This window comes from Cydia pomonella, chromosome 1, assembly GCF_033807575.1.
Source record: "Cydia pomonella isolate Wapato2018A chromosome 1, ilCydPomo1, whole genome shotgun sequence".
Classification (NCBI taxonomy): Eukaryota; Metazoa; Arthropoda; class Insecta; order Lepidoptera; family Tortricidae; genus Cydia; species Cydia pomonella.
Genome location: NC_084703.1, coordinates 26,580,840 through 26,603,462, shown reverse-complemented (window position 1 = coordinate 26,603,462; position 22,623 = coordinate 26,580,840). Strand labels below are relative to the sequence as shown.

The 22,623-nt window shown below is 37.2% G+C and overlaps 1 long non-coding RNA gene across 1 annotated transcript in view; it reads right to left on the bottom strand.

Annotated features, from left to right (window-relative positions):
- Window positions 1-4,325: 4,325 nt before the first annotated feature.
- LOC133518919 (uncharacterized) overlaps window positions 4,326-22,623 on the bottom strand; it is a 63,891-nt gene continuing 45,593 nt past the window's right edge. The window contains exon 2 of the long non-coding RNA XR_009799551.1: window positions 4,326-5,409. This is a non-coding gene — a long non-coding RNA (uncharacterized LOC133518919). The remainder of the gene's footprint in view (window positions 5,410-22,623) is intronic.

Genomic DNA, 22,623 nt, shown 5'->3' with positions numbered 1-22,623 from the left:
ACTGTTTACGACCCTACCTGTACAAGACTGCATTTCACAGAAATTGTCAAAAAGAGGTGTTGTGTTTAATGAATAAAACCTTAGTATTTAATCAGTATTTGCTTCATTTATTTGCTCCTCCAAGTTCCCGCACCACATGGCGATCCTGCCACGTGAGGTTTCGGATTCGTGCTCCGCCCCGAATGTGGCAGAGCATTAATCGGACAATAGCCGACACGCTCTTACCAACATGAATGTTCTACTGTAAAATCTAACAATGTGCAATTCAATAGTAGAAAAAGATGAAATCTTTATCAACCAAAACGCTGCGGGAAATTCTGCTAACGTCGCTAACCTGCACGAAATAAAACATCATTTAACGACGATCAGAATTGTCATGATAGTAGGTAGTCAAGTGCAATTAGTGTATAATCGGTATGAATTTAATTAATGCATACCTATGATACCTACGTACTACGTGTAAGTTTTAACATACCTAATTTTTGTTTTATATTTCCTGAGAGTAAGTAAGATTTTTTATAATATTAAGATAAGTATGTTATTATGATATGACAAGCAAATTGTAAGAGTTATGTGGTGATGTAAAAACCGTTAAAGAAAGTTCAGTTAAGTTTAGCTATGATAGAAGAACGTCTAAAGTCCTTAATGCAAATCTCTAAGTTTAATTCAGTTTCAGTTGCACCAATCGTGTCTGATGAGCCTACGACCTGAGAAACGAAGACAAGTTAAATCTTTCGACAAATGCTGCAACCGCTTATTATCCAGAACTTATGACGTAACATGGATAATAGCAATTGGGGTCCTGGTCCATCGTACCAATGTTTTTGTAATGTAGTGAGATACATGTAGCAAAATTGGATGCTTAGTATCATAGTCATAGTTTGAGTTAGACAAAAGACCTCCAACTCTGATAAGGTTGTCATTGTCAAGAAATGGATTTAACTTTATTATTTTATCTTTTGATGTTGGTGCGCCCTTAATGAGCAATGAAAGTTGTTTGTTGAATATTTCCGATTGTACCTTTTGACATTAAAAAATCAATGCTAATTTTAATTCTGAAATACTTAATGGACCAACGCGTTTGTTTGTATTTTTAATCGACTTCAAGATTTCAAAAGGAGGAGGTTATCAATTCGGTTGTATGTTGTTTTTTAATGTTTATTAATTCATAACTCCGTCATTTCTGAACCGATCTTGAAAATTATTATTTTTTGATTGAATTTATATATATATATATAGATTGGTCCCGATTTTGTCAAAACTCGGTTTTGATGGTAGAATCTATCAGGAATCGAGGGAACTCTTTAAATGTGAAAGGCATACATACAGTGACTTTTATAATTTCATCAACAAATCAAGCATTTACATTTAAAAAAGTGACATTTGATGAAGTGGAACTGCTGATGCTGATCAGAATGGAACTCTTCAATACCACATAGTTCCCGCTTGGCGATTTCTCGTCTTCGTTATTTTTGTTAGGCAAATTAGTTTTTCAAGACATTTTTTTAATTTTCATTGTATGAAATCCAAAATCAACACTTATCTTTCTTTCAGCGGTCTCCCTAATTGAGGTCGGTTTTTTTTTTTCTTAAAAATTATGACTGTTGTGTTTCTCGGATCTAAGAATAAATATATGAACAATATCTAGAAGACACTTTCAGAAAAATACAAATAAAATTAAAATTAAGATTAAATTATTCACCAGTCTATTTGGCCTGTCCATCGGACAGACACAATTATGTATATTTATGCATTAAATTTACTGTACTTCTATGAGTATTAACATGCAACTCTTCTTTTTAATTTATGTTTAATATTTCTAATCAACTGGTGTAAAGTCATACAATGGTGTAGTATTGACATACCAAAATAAACTATAAACTGCAGATTTCTTGAGGTACGTGCACTTAAATAAAAACGAACATTATTTGTACATACGTATAATAACGTTACATCAGATCTTTACGTCTACGAACTTGTTGATGTATCCGTCTTGGCTAAAATTTATGTATTTGTATAAAATCATAAACTCATAATTAATGATGAGAATTTTGTGTTGAGCACACTGTCTTTTTTAAACTGTTTATTATGATAATACCTAGATACGACTTACGTTATTCTAAGTAAAATGTAATTAGTGGATAACTGTCATTGGCCATCTGTTATGTAATCACTCATATGTAAAACTTTTATTTACGGCTGTTGTTGTCCTAAATATCAATAAAAAAAAAGCTTCCATGTGCAGCATTTTGTTAAAGCTTAAAAACTTTTCAGAGAAATAATTTTTCTGTATATCTGCAGCTGCTGAAAAATGACAATGAGTTGAAAATTCCGGCAAATCAGAAATAACACTTTGAGGTTGCAAGGGCCATTGAATGTCTCTTTAGTGTAGAAAATGTGGACCATGCCACCACAAAGTTGATTTTTTGAGTTGTAAAGCATTTTTGCCTCTAGACCCTATGTCAACAGGGTTCATGTCTGTTGGGACCTAATGCCATGCTGATGGGTCAAAGGCGTTACTAAGTTCAGTGACTCTGTTCTGGACAAATGGCTTAAGCTGTTTTTTTACAAGTTTTTAGCTAGCCGAGCACAATGGTTGAGTCACAAAGGAAATATAGTGACAAACTGGTCCCATTGTGACTAAATCTCAGCTGGTAGCTGAAAGTTCCACGGAATGTTTTGAGACCAAAGAGCCTGGAGAATGTGTTTTGTCTGTAATATGCTAGGGTTTATTAAGCCCAGTGGATCAAACACTTGTGCTATAGTGCACAAAATAGTGCACTTTGTTTTAGGTTTTTGTGTTGTATGTGGCAATGACAACAAAAATGTATCTCGTTTACAAGCCCAAAGTAGGCCTAAAGTTTTGGCATATTTATCACTGTTAAGATTTAGAAAATCATCATCATTGTTTTCATTTATAATTTGTGTCAAAATGGAGGGTTTGTTAGGCCGCCATTTTCGTAAAAGGAAATGAGCGGGTTTTAGCTCGCTAATGACATTTTTACATGTATGTACGAGTGTTTGTTTATCATCATAACTAGTGATGTAGTAATCAACATAAAAGTCATGCAATATCTTGAGCACACTGTCTTTTTTAAACTGTTTATTATCATAATACCTAGATACGACTTACGTTATTCTAAGTAAAATGTAATTAATGGATAACTGTTATTGACCGTCTGTTATGTAACCACTCATATATAAAACTTTTATTTACGGTTGTTGTAGTCCTAAATTTCAATAAAAAAACAACGGGTTGCACTCCGGGAGTGCCGGCAGAAGTGAAAACTTAAATATTAACGTTGTGCATTTTTGTTATTTTGGAATGGTTAGGGAATAATTTTTCACGCATTGCTTTAATTATCAGTATAAAAGTACTATCATTTACGTGGTAAAATACAATATTCAAGTTTTCACTTCTGCCAGCACTCCCGGAGTGCAACCCGTTGTACCCGGTGCGGCGGATTTAGGAGAGGAAGTATCCCCTTCTCTTTCTACCGCGCGGCGGTCTACTGGCTTCAATGACATTGTAACAGTCTTTCGATCAGGTCACGTGCCGTTTTACGAATTTTAAATCTGACGAATCTGTCGGTCACGTGACCTGTCGCGCGTTGAAATTTTTGCACAGAGCGTCACTAAAGAACTATCACTTCAAAAATAAATAAATAAAATCGTTTCGCGTGCAAGTTCGTCCTAGAAATCTATACCTACCTAATTGTTTTAACGTTCTTGTCGCTAACCAGGGAGATGAGGCCATGCCATAGTCCACCGTGTTTAGTTTGTACTGTTTAATTGGTTGTGTGGGATCAGGCCATTGAGGTATAGTACTAGAGTCGGCATCTCCAACAAAATGATTCCACACCTCATTGAAGTGCCGGCACTTCATTGCGTTTAGTACGTCTCCGACTACTGACGAGATGCCACACATGTAACGAAAATGAAAAAAAAAGAAAATGTCTTTATGCGTTATGAAAATGTATTCTATTAATATCTAGAAACATAATAAAAGCAATATAATAATAATACACTGTCAAACTTTTTTTTTGTTTTAAGCTTATTTAGATTATTCTGAAACGTTACTTTAAACACTCGCTGTGGTACGCCATTTTCTTTGGCGCATAGATTACATTTCGCAGATGTAACACGGAGGTACTAATGATAATCTACCTTATTATTTGTAGAATATAAACACAAAAATGATGTATTAATTTTTATCTTCTAATTTGTTGAAGTGTTTTTATTATATTTAAAGAATATATTATGTTATAAACGCGATTATAAAAAATTGCTATGAGTACGAGAATCAAACACAAAAGGCTTTAACACTATTTTTATAAATTTTAATATCGGCAGTGTCACAAAAGAAACAAAAATTATTACAGTTTAATGGAAATAAATAAATTTTATCCAGATTCTTTACAGTAGGTATTTAGGCAGAAAATTAACAGTTGTCATAACAGTTTCGCCTCTGACTAGCTATTATTCGGTAGCTTAGTGATATACATCAAACGTTGAAAATTGCGGACACAAGTTGTTCTCGATAGCGTGTCTAGTACGTAGTGCATTTATGTCAGTGGATCACGCCGCCATAGAATCTGCTGCAAACTTCGTTGATCTTCTTTTACATAAATCTGCCTGTACATTTTAGCTATTTGAGAAGATGCAACAAATTTATGCTGTCTGAATCGAATGAGAATGCTCAACAAATTATCTTGGATAACCGGGCCTACATATATGTTGAATGTCATTGTATGACTTCCTTGAGCTTGTGACAGCTGATTCGTCAAAAACAGATTTTAATTTTGTAGTGAGGCTCCCTGTACTAAATTTATTAATATACTAAATTTATGAGAAGGGTGATTAAGCAGGCAGAAGGATAGTCAAGTAAACGTGCGCACAAGCCATGCTCGAGATTCTGTTGTTCATGAGAGCGCGCGGTCACGTAGGCAGGCGGCCAGGGCGCGAGAGTGTACTTTGACCCCCGCCGGTTCTGGAATGTTCGAATAAAAATTAGCTAAATGTTCAATGTTTGTTCTGTATTGGCTCAAATAGAGGCAACATAGTCTTCTAGACTTCTGAAAACATAATTTTTAAGAAAAAAAAACCGACTTCATTGAGGGAGACCGGTGAAAGAACGATTATTGTTGATTTTAGATTTCATACAATGAAATTAAAAAGACAGCGCCCTACGCCTAATTATGTAGAAAAGGAGGTAACATGTTCTTTTTTTGCCACTGCACCCACCTTGACACATTTCAGATTTGCCCTATGGTTGACTGGTAAGATACCCGCAATAGGGTATTCGACTGTATTTAAGATAAATTATTTCACACCATGCATGAAATAAAGCACCAGATAATTATTAAAAAAACTAAATAGGATAGAAATATAAAAATGTGCCTTGAAAACCTAACTGCTTGACAAACATGCAAATTGCCAAACGTGAACTATGCATCATTGAAGAGTTCCGTTCTGTTCATCATCAGCAGTTCCACTTCATCAAATGTCACCTCTACAAATGTAAGTACTTGATTTGTTAACGAAAATACTCCCTCGAGTCCTCATGGACCCCATCGTCAGAACTCGAACTTGACAAAAAATTGTCTTGAAAATCTAATTTGCTTAACAAACACAGAGAAGAGGACAAATCACCAAACGTGTACTATGCGTCGTTGAAGAGTATCATTCTGATCATCATCAGCAGTTCCACTTCATCAAATGTCACTTTTTAAAATTTAAATGCTTGATTTGTTAAAGAAAAAACACTATATGTATGCCTTTCATATTTGAAGAGTTCACTCGATTCCTCATGGACCCCATCAGGCTAACGCAACTAGGAACAAAATAAGTTTTGTATGGAACTTGTTTCGCAAATCTTTGCCAACAAAGAAAAATAAAACGTCAGTGCTATTTATTCTGTCAAGTTTACATCAAGTCAACTGTCAACCTAATTGTTTTGTTTGTTATGAAGGCTTCAATGTTTTGTTCGAGTATTTCGTGCAATTTCTTTATTATTTAGTGAAAATATCGAAAATAGTGAATCGTGATCAGAGTAAAGAGCGACTTTGTTATAATGCCACCGAGAAAATGGTTTACTAAGTGTGAAATATGTGGCAAGCGAGCCACTCGAGAAAATCACGAAAAAAGGGATTTTATGGCAAAATTTCCCTTGGATAAAGACCGGTACGTATTGCTTTAGATACTTTTGACCTTATTTTGGTGCAGCAGGCTTTAAACACATTGAAAATTTGATATTTTATATTATTTTTAGTTGTGAACTAGGGATGTACTAAAACTATCGATAATTGTATGTTTATACACAAATAAATGCCCGTACCAGGATTTGAACCTGGGACCATCGGCTTCATAGGCAGGGTTACTGCCCAGTAGGCCAGACCGGTTCTCATGATTAACAGACATATAAATACATAAAAAGTTAGAGCATTGATAAAGGGTTGTTGATAACTGGATGCCGAAAAACATGATTTATAGATGCATATTAGCGCTAAATAATCAGTTGATCATCTCATTAGGAAATACTTGGAATATAAACTGTAGATAAAGTCATGTTTGTCCAAGGCTGTATGTTTTCAGATGCAGGCAGTGGGTCAAATTTGTTGGGAACGAAGACCTGACGATACATCTTCCCATAGAAAAGTAACATTTATTGAAACATGTATGTGCAGAACATTTTGAAAATAAAGCTTTAAATAAAATAAAAAAAACACGACTTAAAAACTGTATTAAAATAATTCGGGTCCACATTAAGCCCGACCAGATATTAGTCCACTCAAAGAACTATCCACTATATAACAACTTAAATGTGGACTCGATGCTAACCTGATTTCGAGTACAAAATTTGTAGACAGGAGCCTATGTTTCAACCCTCCCCATTTTATCGATATCGATAAGAATCGCAAGCGTGTAGCGTACTACACTATTTAAATCGGTTATGTTGGTATTATGGTTCCTTGACAGTTCTTTGTCGTAGATTTTGGTAATGATTTGCGAAACAAACTGAGTCCACTCGCTAGTATGGAAGTCCCGTCTCTTAAAACGTAGTGATTATATGCTCTTTGGACCCCATCGTCAGAACTCGAACCTGACAAAAATTTGTCTTGAAAATCGAATTTACTTAACAACCACAGCGAAGAGGAGAAATCGCCAAACGTGTACTATGCGTCGTTGAAGAGTTCCATTCTGATCATCATCAGCAGTTCCACTTCATCAAATGTCACTTTTTTAAATGTAAATGCTTGATTTGTCGAAGAAAATACAAAAATCACTATATGTATGCCTTTCATATTTGAAGAATTCCCTCGATTTCTCATGGACCCCATCGTCAGAACACGAACTTGACAAAAAATTGTTTTGAAAATATAATTTACATAACAAACACAGCGAAGAGGAGAAATCGCCAAACGTGTACTATGCGTCGTTGAAGAGTTCCATTCTGATCATCACCAGCAGTTCCACGTCATCAAATGTCACTTTTTTAAATCTAAATGCTTCATTTGTTACAGAAAATATAAAAATCACATATGTATGCCTTTCACATTTGAAGAGTTCCCTCGATTCCTCATGGATCCCATCATCAGAGCTGAGTTTTGACAAAAAGGGACCAATCTGTATATATATAAATTCAAACAAAAAAATAATTTTCAAAATCGGTTCAGAAATGACGGAGTTATGGAGTAACAAACATTAAAAAAAAAACATACAACCGAATTGATAACCTCCTCTTTTGAAATCTTGAAGTCGGTTAAAAAGATAGAAGCTACTTTGATTATGATTTGCCAGTGAAAAAGATCGATGTGAATTTTCGATTCCGAAAAAAGGAAATGTTGAGTAAAATATTGACGGAATTATAGCACGAATTAGGATTTTAGATTAAAAAAAAGAAAACGCACAGTTTCGTGAAATTAAATCGAAATCATTTGAACCAACTTACACAAATGCCACTGCAAGCAACTGATTGATCGGATCTTCTTGAATTTGGTCGAATCTCCGCGTGTCCAAATCAAAATGTCAACTAATTTGTTCGACCGCGCCTATGAATTCCTTTGTCCTCCTTTAGACAGTGGGTTCCAAAGTCTTATCCTATCCGGCTCGAATCTGTTGGCGCACACATGGATGGAGCGTTAACACTACTCTTCAGGCGCAAGGACACTACATTATCCAGGACATCAGATAGCAACAGCAGTAGCCCTACAGCAATACAACAAGAGGAGTACAGGCACTCGCAGCGGAGGGTACCAGCTCCAGAGCAATCAGCGAGGCAGAAACTACTAAGGAAACCGGGTTAAGTCAAACTTTTCCTGAAAACAATGGATATCGCAACGAAAATGTGACCTAAAATCAGTTTTTTATTACGAATCAATTTTTGCAAGTAAAGATAAATGTTTAGTTTATAGTTTATCCATTATTGTTATGTGACCGGTGCCTCGATCTGTGCTTTGAAGTTCGCGATCGCTTTGAAATTAGATATTCCAATTTATAAAGACAAGTTAATTATTAATAGAACAGGTGAAACAAAACAAGCAATCGGATATGTTTACATAGAATTAACGAAACGAGACCATGTATTTCAACATAAGTTATATTTTTGTTGACTTATTTTGATAGATTTACGAGCCCCAATGCAGAAGAGTTCATCAAGTCATAGATTATTAAGTAAGTATATGAATCTTATATTTCTAGAAAACAATTTCTACAATTTTATACTCCATAAATACAACGTTGCTTTTACACTATTGCACAATAAATACAATGTAAGAAAAAAAATCCTAGGTATATTCATTCATGTATGGTTTCAGAAAACAGTTCGGCAGGTTTTTTTTTATACTACATCGGTGGCAAACAAGCATACGGCCTGCCTGATGTTAAGCAGTCTCCGTAGCCTATGTACGCCTGCAACTCCAGAGGAGTTACATGCGCGTTGCCGACCCTAAACCCGCCCCCCCTAGTTGAACTCTGGCAACCTTACTCACCGGCAGGAACACAATACTATGAGTAGGGTCTAGTGTTATTTGGCTGCTGTTTTCTGTAAAGTGGAGGTACTTCCCCAGTTGGGCTCTGCTCTAGATCTGGAATGACATCCACTGGCTGTGCCCTACCACACAAAGCGAGATGATATTCACAATGCCCATATCTCTCTTTTGGACGTAGTTTAAGGACGTACCCGGGTTCTTAATTGATGCAAAGTAGTTTGTACATGCCTAGCGTTAAGCCTCTTTAATGTTATTACTCAAATAAATAAAAATGATTCAAATAAATTTGGAACCCATTGTCATTTAATATGTCAAAGGGTACATATATAAGTACATACTCCAAGTATTTTTTCATTATTATAAGTAATTTAGAGCAACATGGGCCGCGGAAAACCAGTCACAGAAGAAGTCAGGAAAATTATAATTTCCAGTAGTGAGAGTGGAAAATCTACCAACCAAATCGCCAGAGATTTATTACTGCCAAGATCTACTGTCCAGTGAATCATCCAGCATCGCAAGAAACACGGCACAATTTCGTGGTTGAAGAAGTCTGGTCGACCGCGTATGACGAGTGCAGCTGAAAACCGAGTTTTAAAGAAAATTATCAAACAAAACCGCCGTGCTCGTGCGGGGGAACTTACCGTAAAATGGCGTGATATGATCCAGAAAGACGTTTCAGTGGATACCTGCAAAAGGGTTCTCAAAAGAATGGGATATGGTTTTTACACGGCCAAGGAAAAACCTTTACTAAAGGAGTTACAGAAAAAGAAGAGGCTGAAATTCGCTCGCGAGCACTCAAACTGGACTACTGAGCAATGGCGTCAAGTAATATGAAGTGATGAATCAAAATTCGAAGTAACTGTCGGCGACGAACGAAAAAAAATCGTTCGAAATAAAGACGAAGCATTCATCAAGGACTGCATTAAGAGAAAAGTGAAGTTTCCTGGGTCTGGGAGGTACTAAATAGTACAAATTTTGTACAAAAATATGGTATGCTTCTCATTTATTTTTATTTAGGTACACCCGCCATTCTGACTCTCACCGGGTTAGTAATTGGTGCAACTGGCCCTAAGAGTTAGAAAGTATGCTAAAATAAGGTAAAATAACGCCTGTACCGAAAAATAACTGTAAATTTCAAACAGCTATAGGTTTTTTTTCTAAGCAAGATGACCACGACTTTCGTACCGTGATAATAAGTCTTATGATTATATTATATATAAATAATTCTGGTTTTACGTTGTGCGACGTTACACCGGTAAATAGAAGAGATCACTGAAAGTGAAAATTGGTATTTTCCAAATAGCATGAAAATGTGTAACATTCTATATGCTTAATTTCGAAACACCTAAAATTACCTCGAAGTTTCGTGCTTTTGATAATTAATAACAAATTTAGTATGTTGTCTCTTGAACAGAGGCCTCGAAGCGGTAGACTTCTAGGAACAAGTCACCCTTGGCCTGTTAGAAAGATTGCTAATAAAATTTGCGAAAAAGAAGTATGCCTGTCATATTTATCGTAATAACTGGGGTATATATGCGGCTTAAGTGGAACGAACTAACTAACTAACGAAAGTCAGTTCAGTTCTTTGTACGATGGTTAGAACAGCTAAAGTAACCAAAATTATGCGTTATTTAATGCTAGGTCAAGTCAAAAATCATACAATTTCCTTCGTACAAAAATCGCATTTGGTAATTGACGAAGAGCAGAGTAAGAATATCAAACGTCCTGCAGTGTCGTTCTCTTAATTATAATTGGGCTCAAATCAAGAGTTTATTAAAAGAGAAGAATAAAACAGACAAAAACCATTGACGATTCCAGCAGGTGATGGGCTGATGTATGTAAGCAAAGATGAAAAACGGGTACGTTAAAAGCTGCCACTTATTGTGCTAGGAAGAAGCTGGTCTATCCCTCCTACAGAAAAAAAATATGATTAAAAAAAATGTCACTTATGTAAATTAAAAGTCGCTTTTAATCGTAGTTATCCTAAAAACTTTAGTTTGTTCTCGATCGCATCAGATTTTTTCATTTGAAGTTTACAGTTTTATTTCGGCACACCCCTTAGAAATGTTTAAGTGAGTGGTCTAGCCAACTTTTAATAGTTCCTAAAAAAAATTATAAAAGTGGTGAGAAATAATGGCTGTATTTTTGTACCTAGAGTACACTTCCACTTCCTAATATTACCATATTACCATTACACAGACACGCACTTGTTTGTGATAGCTGTATTTGAAGGATGTTCATTGTACGTTTTAATATAAGCATCACATTATTGAAGTCATTCAGATATGTATTTTATTTTTGAATCAAATCAAAATCGAAAAACAAAGCAGCCGCGTTTTGCAAGTGATGCTATCAGAGAATCCCTCAGGAAATGAGACGGATCATTGACTTGATATTATCGCATTATTGCGTATTTTCGCTTTTCCTTACGCCTTGAGGACTCACGGAAACGAGATTGCTTTTGGAAGATTAGTTAAATAATTTGAAGGGAATAATAAATTTGACAACTGTAGAGTGGTTCAATGTATTTTGTCGATGTCGCCCTGCAAAATTATGATTTGGCGACTTGAAAGGTGATATAGAAGCCGTATTTATCTTATTTATTGTATTAGTAGTTAATGCTACTGTCAGAATATTTTTAAAACCCTTAAATGCATGTTTTTTTCGTTTTAGTAAAATTACAGGAAAAACAGTAACCACAACCATGATAACTTTTTTTTTAAATTAACCATTGAGAATGAAGCCTGCATCATGCATTCTCCGCAGATCCTGCGCAGTAGGCTACAGGGTTTGCGCTTCACACTATCCCACACACAAAGATCCAACTAATAAATAGTAGAGATCAAGGTAAACATAATATTGTCTTACTAGAATTTAAAATAGATATTTTTTTTTCAATATGTACAGTCAACCAATTTGATTCCTAGGCCACTATAGAACCATGCCATAATGACTTCTACAACAGTGCTTATTGAGTAATGCGTGTCAAGTATCTAGTAGTTAAAGCGACAAGGTTCTATAGTAGCCTAGGATTCTAATTGTTGTTGACTGTACATTCTTTTGAATCTCTATAAAGTGACATTAATACCTTTCCATTAGTCATATCTTACTTCAAGAGACTAAATAGAACTCTGAGCCGCACAACTGATAACTCTAAAAAAAACACCAAAACTAATAAAACAGACAATCTCACAGAACCTTATCGATATATACAGTGTGCAACGAGGGGGGGGCAAGTGAAATATTGAAAACGAGGGTTTTTTGACAAGTTACACATCACAGGTTAGATACAGACCCATACGGCATTCAGCCACGATTGAAAATTGTGTAAAAATATTTTAAACGGCTATTAAATGAATCAAATTAAATATTTTTTAAACATAAACAAAAATATTAAAGTATAAACGACAGCTTTTTTTGAAGTAAAACTCATTTATACCGACTTGGTTCGTATGAACTAGTGACATAATTAAAAATAAAGTATAACTCCCACGGGAACAATATAGGCCTTTGTCCTTTAAGTACATTGTGCAACGAGGGGGGTAAGTGATGTTTTGGATACGAGGGTGGTAATTCCCGACATCCCCCGGAGTCCCTCACAATGCCCCGGAGTACCCGCTTTAAAAACTAATAACTCACTCTTCGAGGCATTGTACCTGAGGCCATGAGAATCCGCATACCGCTCACATATCATCAACAGGTCTTGTATGCCACTGATTGATGGACTCAGCAATACCATGTCATCTGCGTAGCTTATGTTATTCATAAATTTACCGCCCACCAATCAGTCGAACTACATAAAAGCTGAAGAGCTTAGGTGACGTGAGCCCCTCTACCTCACCCCGCACTCCAGCCTGTACGCATCTGACAATGAATCTGCACACTTAACAACATTATATTAATGACCGTACCAGTACTTGAACACTTCAATCAGTTGACTGGGTAATGTGTCTTCATACAGTTTTTGCCATAACTTTTCATATGACACCAAATCTATTTTTAAATTGTATTTAGTCTTAACCACCAGAGAATTTTTTTCGAGCAGCAGTATATTTCGTACACCATAGTACGAGTACCTTGTGACAGTTGTGACATCGCGTCATTAAGTGCGACATTCTGAGTTAAAACAATGTAATGAAATTTAAGGAATTCCTAGAAGATAAGGATGCATTTATATTAAAATAGAATATAGTTATAAGATGACATATGAAAGTGCTAGCTTAAGGCTATTTACAGAATAAACGTTTTGATTTTGATTTGATTTTGATTTCGATGCATTGCTTGCTGAGCTATTTTATATGGAAAAATAAAATTCGTCCATTTTTTATAAAACCTATGAAAGTGTGTTCATTACAGCCTAAACTGCCCTTTGATTGTGTGGTGTAGTTTGTGTCGAAGACGAAGAGGTGATCAAGGCTAAGTTAAGTTGCAGATTGTGCTATTGGGAAAGGGAGTGTTTGAGGATGTACAGATGCCTGAACATTTCAATCCAGAGCTCATTGATGAGTCGGGAGGAGGAGACAGAAGTCAGCAGCCACTGGAATCGCTTAATTTGGACGTGCGCAATGCGTTACATTATTTGAGGAGTCTCCCGGAACCGGTTTCAGATCTTCACAGCGTGGTTGGGTCCAGTACAAGTGATTCCGAAAGTGACAGCAACTCTGCCTCCACATCCCCCTCTTTCCACTCCTCTTCCTCTTCCTGCGCATGTGTATAGGAGCAAACATAGGAGAGGAGTTGTCAGCCTCTACAGACCAAAATGGTAGTGAAGGTTTGTACTGGAAAAAGGAGTGGGTAGAGGGCGATGAAACAGTGTGTTGTTTGCAAAACATCAGGGTACAAGCAAAACATCAGGGTAAGGAAAACAAGACCAAGATTTGTTGTTTTCGAAGTACGGCTGAAACGGTGTATCATTTTAGTTTCTTTTTGGCTTAATAAGCTAAAAACTAATTAATTTTTAAATTAGGTGCTTGTGGGTCTACTAAAAGTACCTCGGAATTTTGATTATCTTAAGTTAGTGAGTGTGTCAGTGATAAAACTATGGAACAGTCCAAAAGGCAATATATCTCAATCATATTACGCCCTAAATGTCACTGAACTTTTGCTCGACTTGGCGGGGGCACTACCGTGCTCCCAGATAACCAAAGTAATAATCTTTGCGTTCGGATTCACGGGCAAAAGCTAGTCTAAAAATATTTCTGTATCATAATAATTATTTTACAAATCAAAGATATTGTAAACATCAAAATGAATAAAACAAAACGTCCTTGGACTCGGATGATAATATAATACGGGTTTTAAAAGCGGTTGGCCAAAATAACAAGTTTGACTGGTTGTCGAATTTAATAGTAATTTATGTGACTGCTACATAATGAAAGGCATTAAAACACAAGTGTGGGTTAAAGAAACAAACGAAGTGAGTTTCTTAAAAGGACCAGTCGAGTACACTATTTTATCTACACACATTATAAACTTTCTATGATATATTCACTAACCCAAATTACAGCTAACAATGGAGCATCGTTGCTCTTTTGGCCGAACTCGCGGATATGTGGCAGCGTCGCCGAAATATGTTCATCGCTCATTTTAAACGAAAATTTGCTATTGTTACTTACTTTAAAAACAACAAAACATACTCATTTAATACTTAAAATTAAGGAATTTATTATATGGAAGGTTTATTAAATGTAGAATAGAATAGTAGAATCTCCATATACCAAAAAGTGTCCGACAAAAAACCATAAATAGGTGGAGCTACAATACATAGAATACTTGAAAAAAAAATCGAATCATTGACAGCGCACTTCACTCCGTCAATAACGCCTAGGTTCTTAGCTACTCTAGCGCTACTCTGGAGAGATTTGGAACTATTATTTATAGCGGCCAGCTGGACACTTTTGCAACAGTTCTGCCTATGGAGATTCTATTCCTTGCTCGACCCTTGCTTACCTTCCATACTTTATTACGCATGTCACACATTCGTATTTTTTTAATTCAGAGACAAACTAGAGTTGGGGCCTATTTTCGTATCGTTCGATACAAACTAACTACCTTCTACTATTACTATTAAGATTTGTCAAAATTGTATGCAATTTACATTTCATGTCGAACAAAAAGGAATCTCGACTGATATTAGAATAGAGGTCGAATCGAATTGCTTTTTTTTTCAGATATGTTCGAAATTTTAATGTCATAACCAAATAGATTTTGATGTACAGTGGAGTTCATAAATATATCAGCAAATCCAAGGCTTCAAAAATAAATGAGCATAAAAAAGTACATATGCATCTGAACAGATTAACCAGTCAAAAATATGTACACATATCACCTGTCATATTAATCTGAGCAAGTATCACAATAATATGTAAGCAACTGAAAACTGATAAATGTCTGTAAGTACTAATATTTTTCAAAATTATTTAACCAAGTGAAAGTACACAAATACCTACGCAAAAGATTTTTCAAATATTTATAAACATGTAGTGGCACATATGTGATGAGATTGAAGGTCATGTTAATCAATGCCATACTAAGGACCTCTTTAGAAAGGTTAAACAACTTACGGTAACCTTTAAGCCTAAGTCATGCATTGTAGACGACGTAAATGGTAACGCCTTGACAGAAATTGAGGACGTGCTGGAAAGGTGGAGAGGTCACTGTTGCGACCTATATCGTGATGCGAAAGGTTCCACTACAAAGAGAAGATGGGATGAACATACTGAAGAGCCTGCCATACTCTTGTCGGAGGTACAGTATGCTATAAAAAAGCTGAAGCATAAAGCGGTGGGTCCAGACGGAGTATCAGCGGCTATGATCCAGTATCTGGGTACAGAGGGTACCAACATTATACACAGATTGTGCAACAAAGTCTGGAAAACTGGTCAATGGCCACAGGAATGGACACAATCCGCCGTCATCTCTCTTCACAAGAAGGGGTCTACAAGAAAGTGTGAAAACTACCGCACACTTTCGTTGATGTCTCACGCTAGTAAAATCCTTTTGCACATAATGAATGCTAGACTATCCGCATTCACAAATCAGCAGATCTCTTGTGAACAAGCTGGTTTTGTTTCTGGTAAGGGGACCAGAGATCAAGTTATGAATGTTCATGTGCTCATTGAGAAATGCCGAGAATTCAATAAATCTGTGGTTCTGTGCTTTATAGACTATGCTAAAGCATTTGAATGCGTGCAGTGGAGTACAATGTTGGATGTGCTCACAGAGATGGGAGTACCTAAACACCTTGTATTTCTGATACAAAATCTTTATCTAGATGCTTTGTTAAGCTAGATGACAAGATGTCGAAACCGTTTCATACAGAACGAGGAGTTCGGCAGGGTTGCATTTTGTCTTCAAAGCTATTTAACTTGTATGGCGAGTACATCATGATGAAAGCACTGGAGGACGTAGAGATCGGCATCACAATAGGCAGCCGTAGGATCACCAACCTGAGATATGCAGATGACATTACTATTGCAGCATGTAACGAGGAAGACATGGCTTTTCTGCTGAAGAAAGTGGAAGCGGAGAGCACCAAACTTGGACTGAAAATAAACCACAGTAAAATCAAGATCACGGTAGTGGACAGAGCACAAGTTCTTCCCCAATCCAATGCTCTAGATGGCTATGAGATAGTGGACCAGTTTGTATACCTAGGGTCCTTAATAACAAATGGTGGTGGCTGCACGCAAGAGATTCGCCGACGTGCTGGAATGGCTAAAAGTGCTCTGAACAACCTCAAAAAGTTGTGGAAGAATCGAGGTATAGGCCTTGTTACCAGGGTACGATTAGTGCGGGCACTGGTATTATTCATCTTTATGTACGGTGCAGAAACCTGGTGCATCAAAATCTTGGACAAGAGCAAAATCGATGCTTTAAGATGTGGTTTTGGAGAAAGATGCTAAGAATCCCATGGACCTCAATGAGAACAAATGAGCCCATTCTGAGAGACCTAAACATCACCAAACGACTCTCAACGATCTGCCAGGAGATGGCTCTCAGATTCTTTGGGCACATAATGCGATCGCCACACCACAGCCTCGAACGTGACATCATACGAGTACTGGGTCAAGTTGAAGGCAAGCACGCTAGAGGAAGAGCCCCTGCAAGATGGTCGGATTCCATAAGACAAGCATGTGGTTCCATGCAGAGGGCAGCCCACATAACCCTTGATCGCGTTAAATGGAGGGATATAGTTGTTGGTCACGATCCTCAGGCATGAGGGAACGATGAAGAAGAAGAAGAAGTGGCACAAAAATATCTGTACTAACGTTTTACAATTTTATGTGAACACATAAGTTCGTAAATATCTAAACTACCATAATCTAAACAAACATAAGACTAAACAATTTGAAAATCATCGAAAAGACAGTACGGTAAACTGTAAAATCACACATTTGTCTCTTTCATTTTAAGTGTCTTAAGTGTTTGCTTGCGGGTTCTTACCTATTCTTGCTGCTTTCGATTTATGATCGACTTAAAACAGGTTGTTATCAACATTAATGACTAGCCACTTACAATTTTAAGAATGATAAGCTGTTCTTGTTATTGATGTTTGCCAAGTTTTATGAATAAAGGGCTTTAATTCTAATGGCATTATTCATAAACGCGTTACAGGCCTGAATTAGCTGTGAATCGTTTGTCTTCATCTGTCATTTTGACTTGTGTATTTGCAAGAAAAGGATAAAACATAATTTAACTAAATCAGGCTCGTAAAGTTCTATGAATAAGGGGGTTGTTGTAAGAGTATAATAATATATGTTTGAACTTGAACCCGCGAGTAAAATTACTGGTGATTGTGCTGATAAACAGTGCGACTTGCAACTTACGGAACAAAATAGACAAAATTATATTAAGACGGACGACGACGGTTATGAAACGGTAACTTATAATAAGAAAGATAAAAAGAAAGCTAATTATCGCTACAGAGGTCAATTTGGCGTGGCAAATGACACAAATACGAAATTTAAGGCTGCGGAACGTAAGACTCCGGTTTTCATATATAACGTGCATAAAGACACAGGAAAAAGACATTATCGAATATATTATGGTCAAAACGAAGGAAAAAATATTTTTAGAGAAGATAGACATAAAAAGAGATACTGGTCACAAAGCGTACAAAGTTTTCGTTAGTCCAAATAAATTATCTTTGTTCCTGGAAAAAATATATGGCCGCAAGGTATTATTTTTCGTAAGTTCGTGCATTTTCAGTACGGACACGGGATCGGTACGAGATCTGAGAACGGCAAGCATGATATTATAAATAAATAAATGGATAGTACGATATATAAATTTGGTAGCTTTAACTGCAAAAACGTAAAGCGCTCAATAGGTACTGTTAAGGAGTTGTGTTGATCCTGCCATATTGTCGCTTTGCAAGAAACTTGGCTAACTCCGGAAGAGACTGTATTCCGGAATACAATTGATGAAGATTTCTGCGCAACTGGTACGCCTGCCATGAATACCAGCGAGGGCATGATGGTCGGTCGCCCGTACGGCGGGGTTGGCCTCTTATTTCGTATATCGGTGTTTCAAAATGTTTCTGTTGTGCAGTGCGATAATGCTCGTTTGTGCGCGATCAAAATTATGACAAATGACAATCAACCGGTATTAGTGGTCAGTGTATACATGCCTACGGACTGCAGTGACAACTGGGGCGAATTCACGGACTGCCTCGGAGCGGTGAGTGCGATAATTGATGAGTGTGGGATAGAATCAGTATACATAATGGGCGATTTTAACGCTCATCCGCACGAACGTTTCTATAGTGAGCTGATTAATCATTGCGACGAACAAAAATGGTGCTGTATGGACGTGGATAAGTTGGGGATTACGTCAGATACTTACACTTTTTTTAGTGATGCACATTTATGTAGAAGATTGTTGGATCACTTTGTACTATCGCAGTCGGCGGTGCCCCTCCGTTCGCAATGTTTATGTAAATAACAATTGTGTTACGTGGTCGGACCATTTTCCTATATTTTTGGAATGTGACCTTAATGTCAGGTTCACGTAGATAAAAATTTAATATGGGGGGAGAGAACACGACGGACCAAATTGTTGTTTATCGCGACGAATGTCATCAAAGACTAATCGAGGCGCTCAGTAGAACCCATGTCGGCTGTCATGTGGATGGAGTTTGTGTCAACAAGATAAGCTATGCGGACGACATGATGCTGCTGAGCGCGTCGGTGTGTGGGCTGCGTAAACTGTTGCGAATTTGCGAAACGTATGTCTCAAATCATGGTCTTAAATATAACGCAACCGAGAGTCAGTTCATGGTGTTTGAGTGCGGTCGCAAGAAGACAATGGATGTTCCTACAATTTGCCGCAATGGTACCCCCATAGATAGAGTGGACCATTTTTAGTACCTAGGCCATGTACTCGCGACCCACCTCAAGGACGACCTGAATATGGAGAAAGAACGAAGAGCCCTGTCGGTCCGGGCGAATATGGTCGCCCACAGATTTGCAAGGTGCTCAAAAGAGGTTAAAGTCACACTGTTTAGGGCATTTTGCATTTCCCTCTACACTCGCAATTTGTGGGCGCAGTATACGCAACGGGCGTACGGGGCCATTAAGGTCCAGTACAATAATGCGTTCCGGGTGCTGATGGGGCTGCCCCGTTTCTGTAGCGCATCGGAGATGTTCGTGACGGCGCGCTTTGTCTGTTTTTATACTACCATGCGTGCACGCGCAGCATCCCTGGTGCGCCATGTGTGTGGCAGTCCCAACAGCATTCTATGAATGATAGCGGATAGGGTTGACTGTCCCTACTTGTCGCACTGTGAGGGATTGCATTCCCCCATCAGTGTTGTTTTATTTTAAATTAATGTTTGCAGTACAGTCAGCAGCAGATATACTTGAGCGGTCAAGGTGTCCAAGAAAACATATTCACTTAAATCGTCACAAAAATATTGACATCTAAATTGTCATCACATAGGCTTTCAGTTCGTCACATATATATTAACATCTGAGTTTTTCTTTAACAGATACACGCTTATTTAATCACAATGCCAATAGCGGTTAGAAAGTCAGTGGTAACTAAGCATTCAAATTCAAGCTGCTGTCATTAATACTAACACACACTGTCAATCACGTACGTCATCAACTAGTGCCATTACTTGCTAAGCAGTTGTTTTGTCAATGGTATCTAAGCATCAATATTTGATGTGATTAACTTTAAATAATACTTTAGCACCTACGAAGCTCCTCACCATACCTAATTAGTGTCCAAAAAACCGGAAAAGTGCGTGTCGGACCACGCATTATGGAGGGATCCGTAGCTTCAGACGATAAGAAAATTATGCAGGCAAAAGGGCGCAAGTGCCCTATAAATTCTAAGGCACAAGTCCTTTTGTTATAGATAGTTTTTTGGCGAAAACTCGAAAACGTCTAAACCGATCAAGTCCAAAATAATTTTTCTATAAAGTTCTTATTAAGCTCTACTTTTGTGATTTTTTAAATGTTTTTTTGAAATAATGGATCAAAAGTTAGAGGGGGGGACACATTTTTTTAACTTCTAGAGCGATTATTTCTGAAAATATTCACTTTATCAAAAATAATATTTGCAAACTCCTTTATTTTTAAATACCTATCCAACGATATATGACACGTTTGGGTTGAAACAAAAATAAAACCAGTCCTCACTTTACGTGTACGGGAGGTATACCCTTGTAAAGCATTCTTTTCCACTTTGTCGGCGTGATTGATATACATAATGGTACTAAATTACAGCTTTCTAGTATTTACAGTCACTGAGATTATCCGTGGACGGACGGACAGACAGACAGGCAGACTTGGTGAAACTATAAGAGTTCCTAGTTGACTACGAAACCCTAAAAACTAACCTCATCATCCTCCTTATCATCCTCATAATATAAACTCGAAAATTTGAAAAAATGTATGGATGTAGGTACATGTTATTCTTTCACGCAAAAACTACTGAATGGATAGCGATGAAACTTTACAACATTATAGCTTATACATCAGAATAAATAGACTATAATTTATAATGATAAAGGGGCGGACGGCCCCAACGGTCCATGTGTGAGTATAAAATAATAATATAATTGCTGCTGGACGGCAGATGCAGCCATAAGTAAGTATATTATGTATTTTAAAGAAGGCACTTGAATTTGAGTATGTAATACCTCCTTTCTTAAAAAAACATTTGGCCTAGTGGGTAGTGACCCTGCCTACGAAGCTGATGGTCCCGGGTTCAAATCCTGGTAAGGGCATTTAATTCGTGTGATGAGCATGGATATTTGTTCCTGAGTCATGGGTGTTTTCTATGTATTTAAGTATTTATAAATATTTATATATTATATATATCGTTGTCTAAGTACCCTCAACACAAGCCTTATTGAGCTTACTGTGGGACTTAGTCAATTTGCTAGAGAATGCATTTGAAATCGATAGGTTTATATTTTAGTTGTCAATGTCCCCCGTCTTCTGTCGAGCTGTGTTCTTAGAATTCTAATTATTCATTGAATATTGTTCGTGAAGCCATACTAATTCACTATTTGGTTTGTATACCGTTATAACCATGTTTCGAATAGACCAAGAAACCAAAAAGAAAATTAATGATTTGAAGAACGCTGGTCTGTGTGTTACCGATATTTCGGATGAACTAGGTGTATCAGTAAGTATTGTTTTAACTAATTCGGCTCACATTGCTAAATATCTTTAACTTAATACAATGAATGGTGTACATTTTATTATTCTCTTTCAGAGGAATACTGTTTACCTTTGGCTGGAAAGGTGGCGATACGAAGGAAATTTGAATTGCCATGTTACTACAGGCCGCCTCCGGTGTACTAACGTCAACCAAGACAGGCTCATTGTGGAAAGGGCACGAGCAGATAGATTCGTGAATACGACGCAGATCGCTGCTCAATTACAAATATCCAACAGCACAGTAAGGCGAAGACTGAATGAGAGTGGTCTGAAGCATAGGATACCGGCCAAGAAGCCAGTTTTAACACAAAGGCACAAAGACCTCCGGTTAGCATTCGCGGCAAGATACCTTAACTACGACTTCAGCAAAGTATGTTTCATGGATGAAAAAGTATTTTGCTCCTCTGATAACGGGAGAGTCAGTTTATGGAGAATGGACAACTCAAGATACCTCGAGCGGAATATTTTACTAAACGAGCGAAGCGGTCGTATTACCAATGCATATTGGGGGTGGATGTCCAAAAATAGTTTCGGGGAGCTAGTTGAAATTTCAGGCAGAATGAATGCAATGCAATATAAAAGCATCCTAGAGGATTCATTCTTGCCGACAGCGCAGGTGGTGTATCCCGGTGAACATATTAGATTAATTCAGGACAATAGTTCGATTCACAATTCGAATATAGTCCAAAACTGGATTGATGGTCTACATCGGAGAGGAGTATTAACGTTGATAAAATTACCACCCAAGAGTCCGGATCTAAACCCTATCGAGAATTTGTGGGGAAAAATGGTACAACAATGGGATCCCTCGCAAGCGAGAACACGGGAGAACTTAAAGAGACACGTATATAATATATCGGAATCCTTCAGGGGCAAAAACCTCTGTGAAAATTTAGTAAGTTCGATGCGACAACGTTTACAGGACGTTCTCAATACCGAAGGTGGATATACGCGAT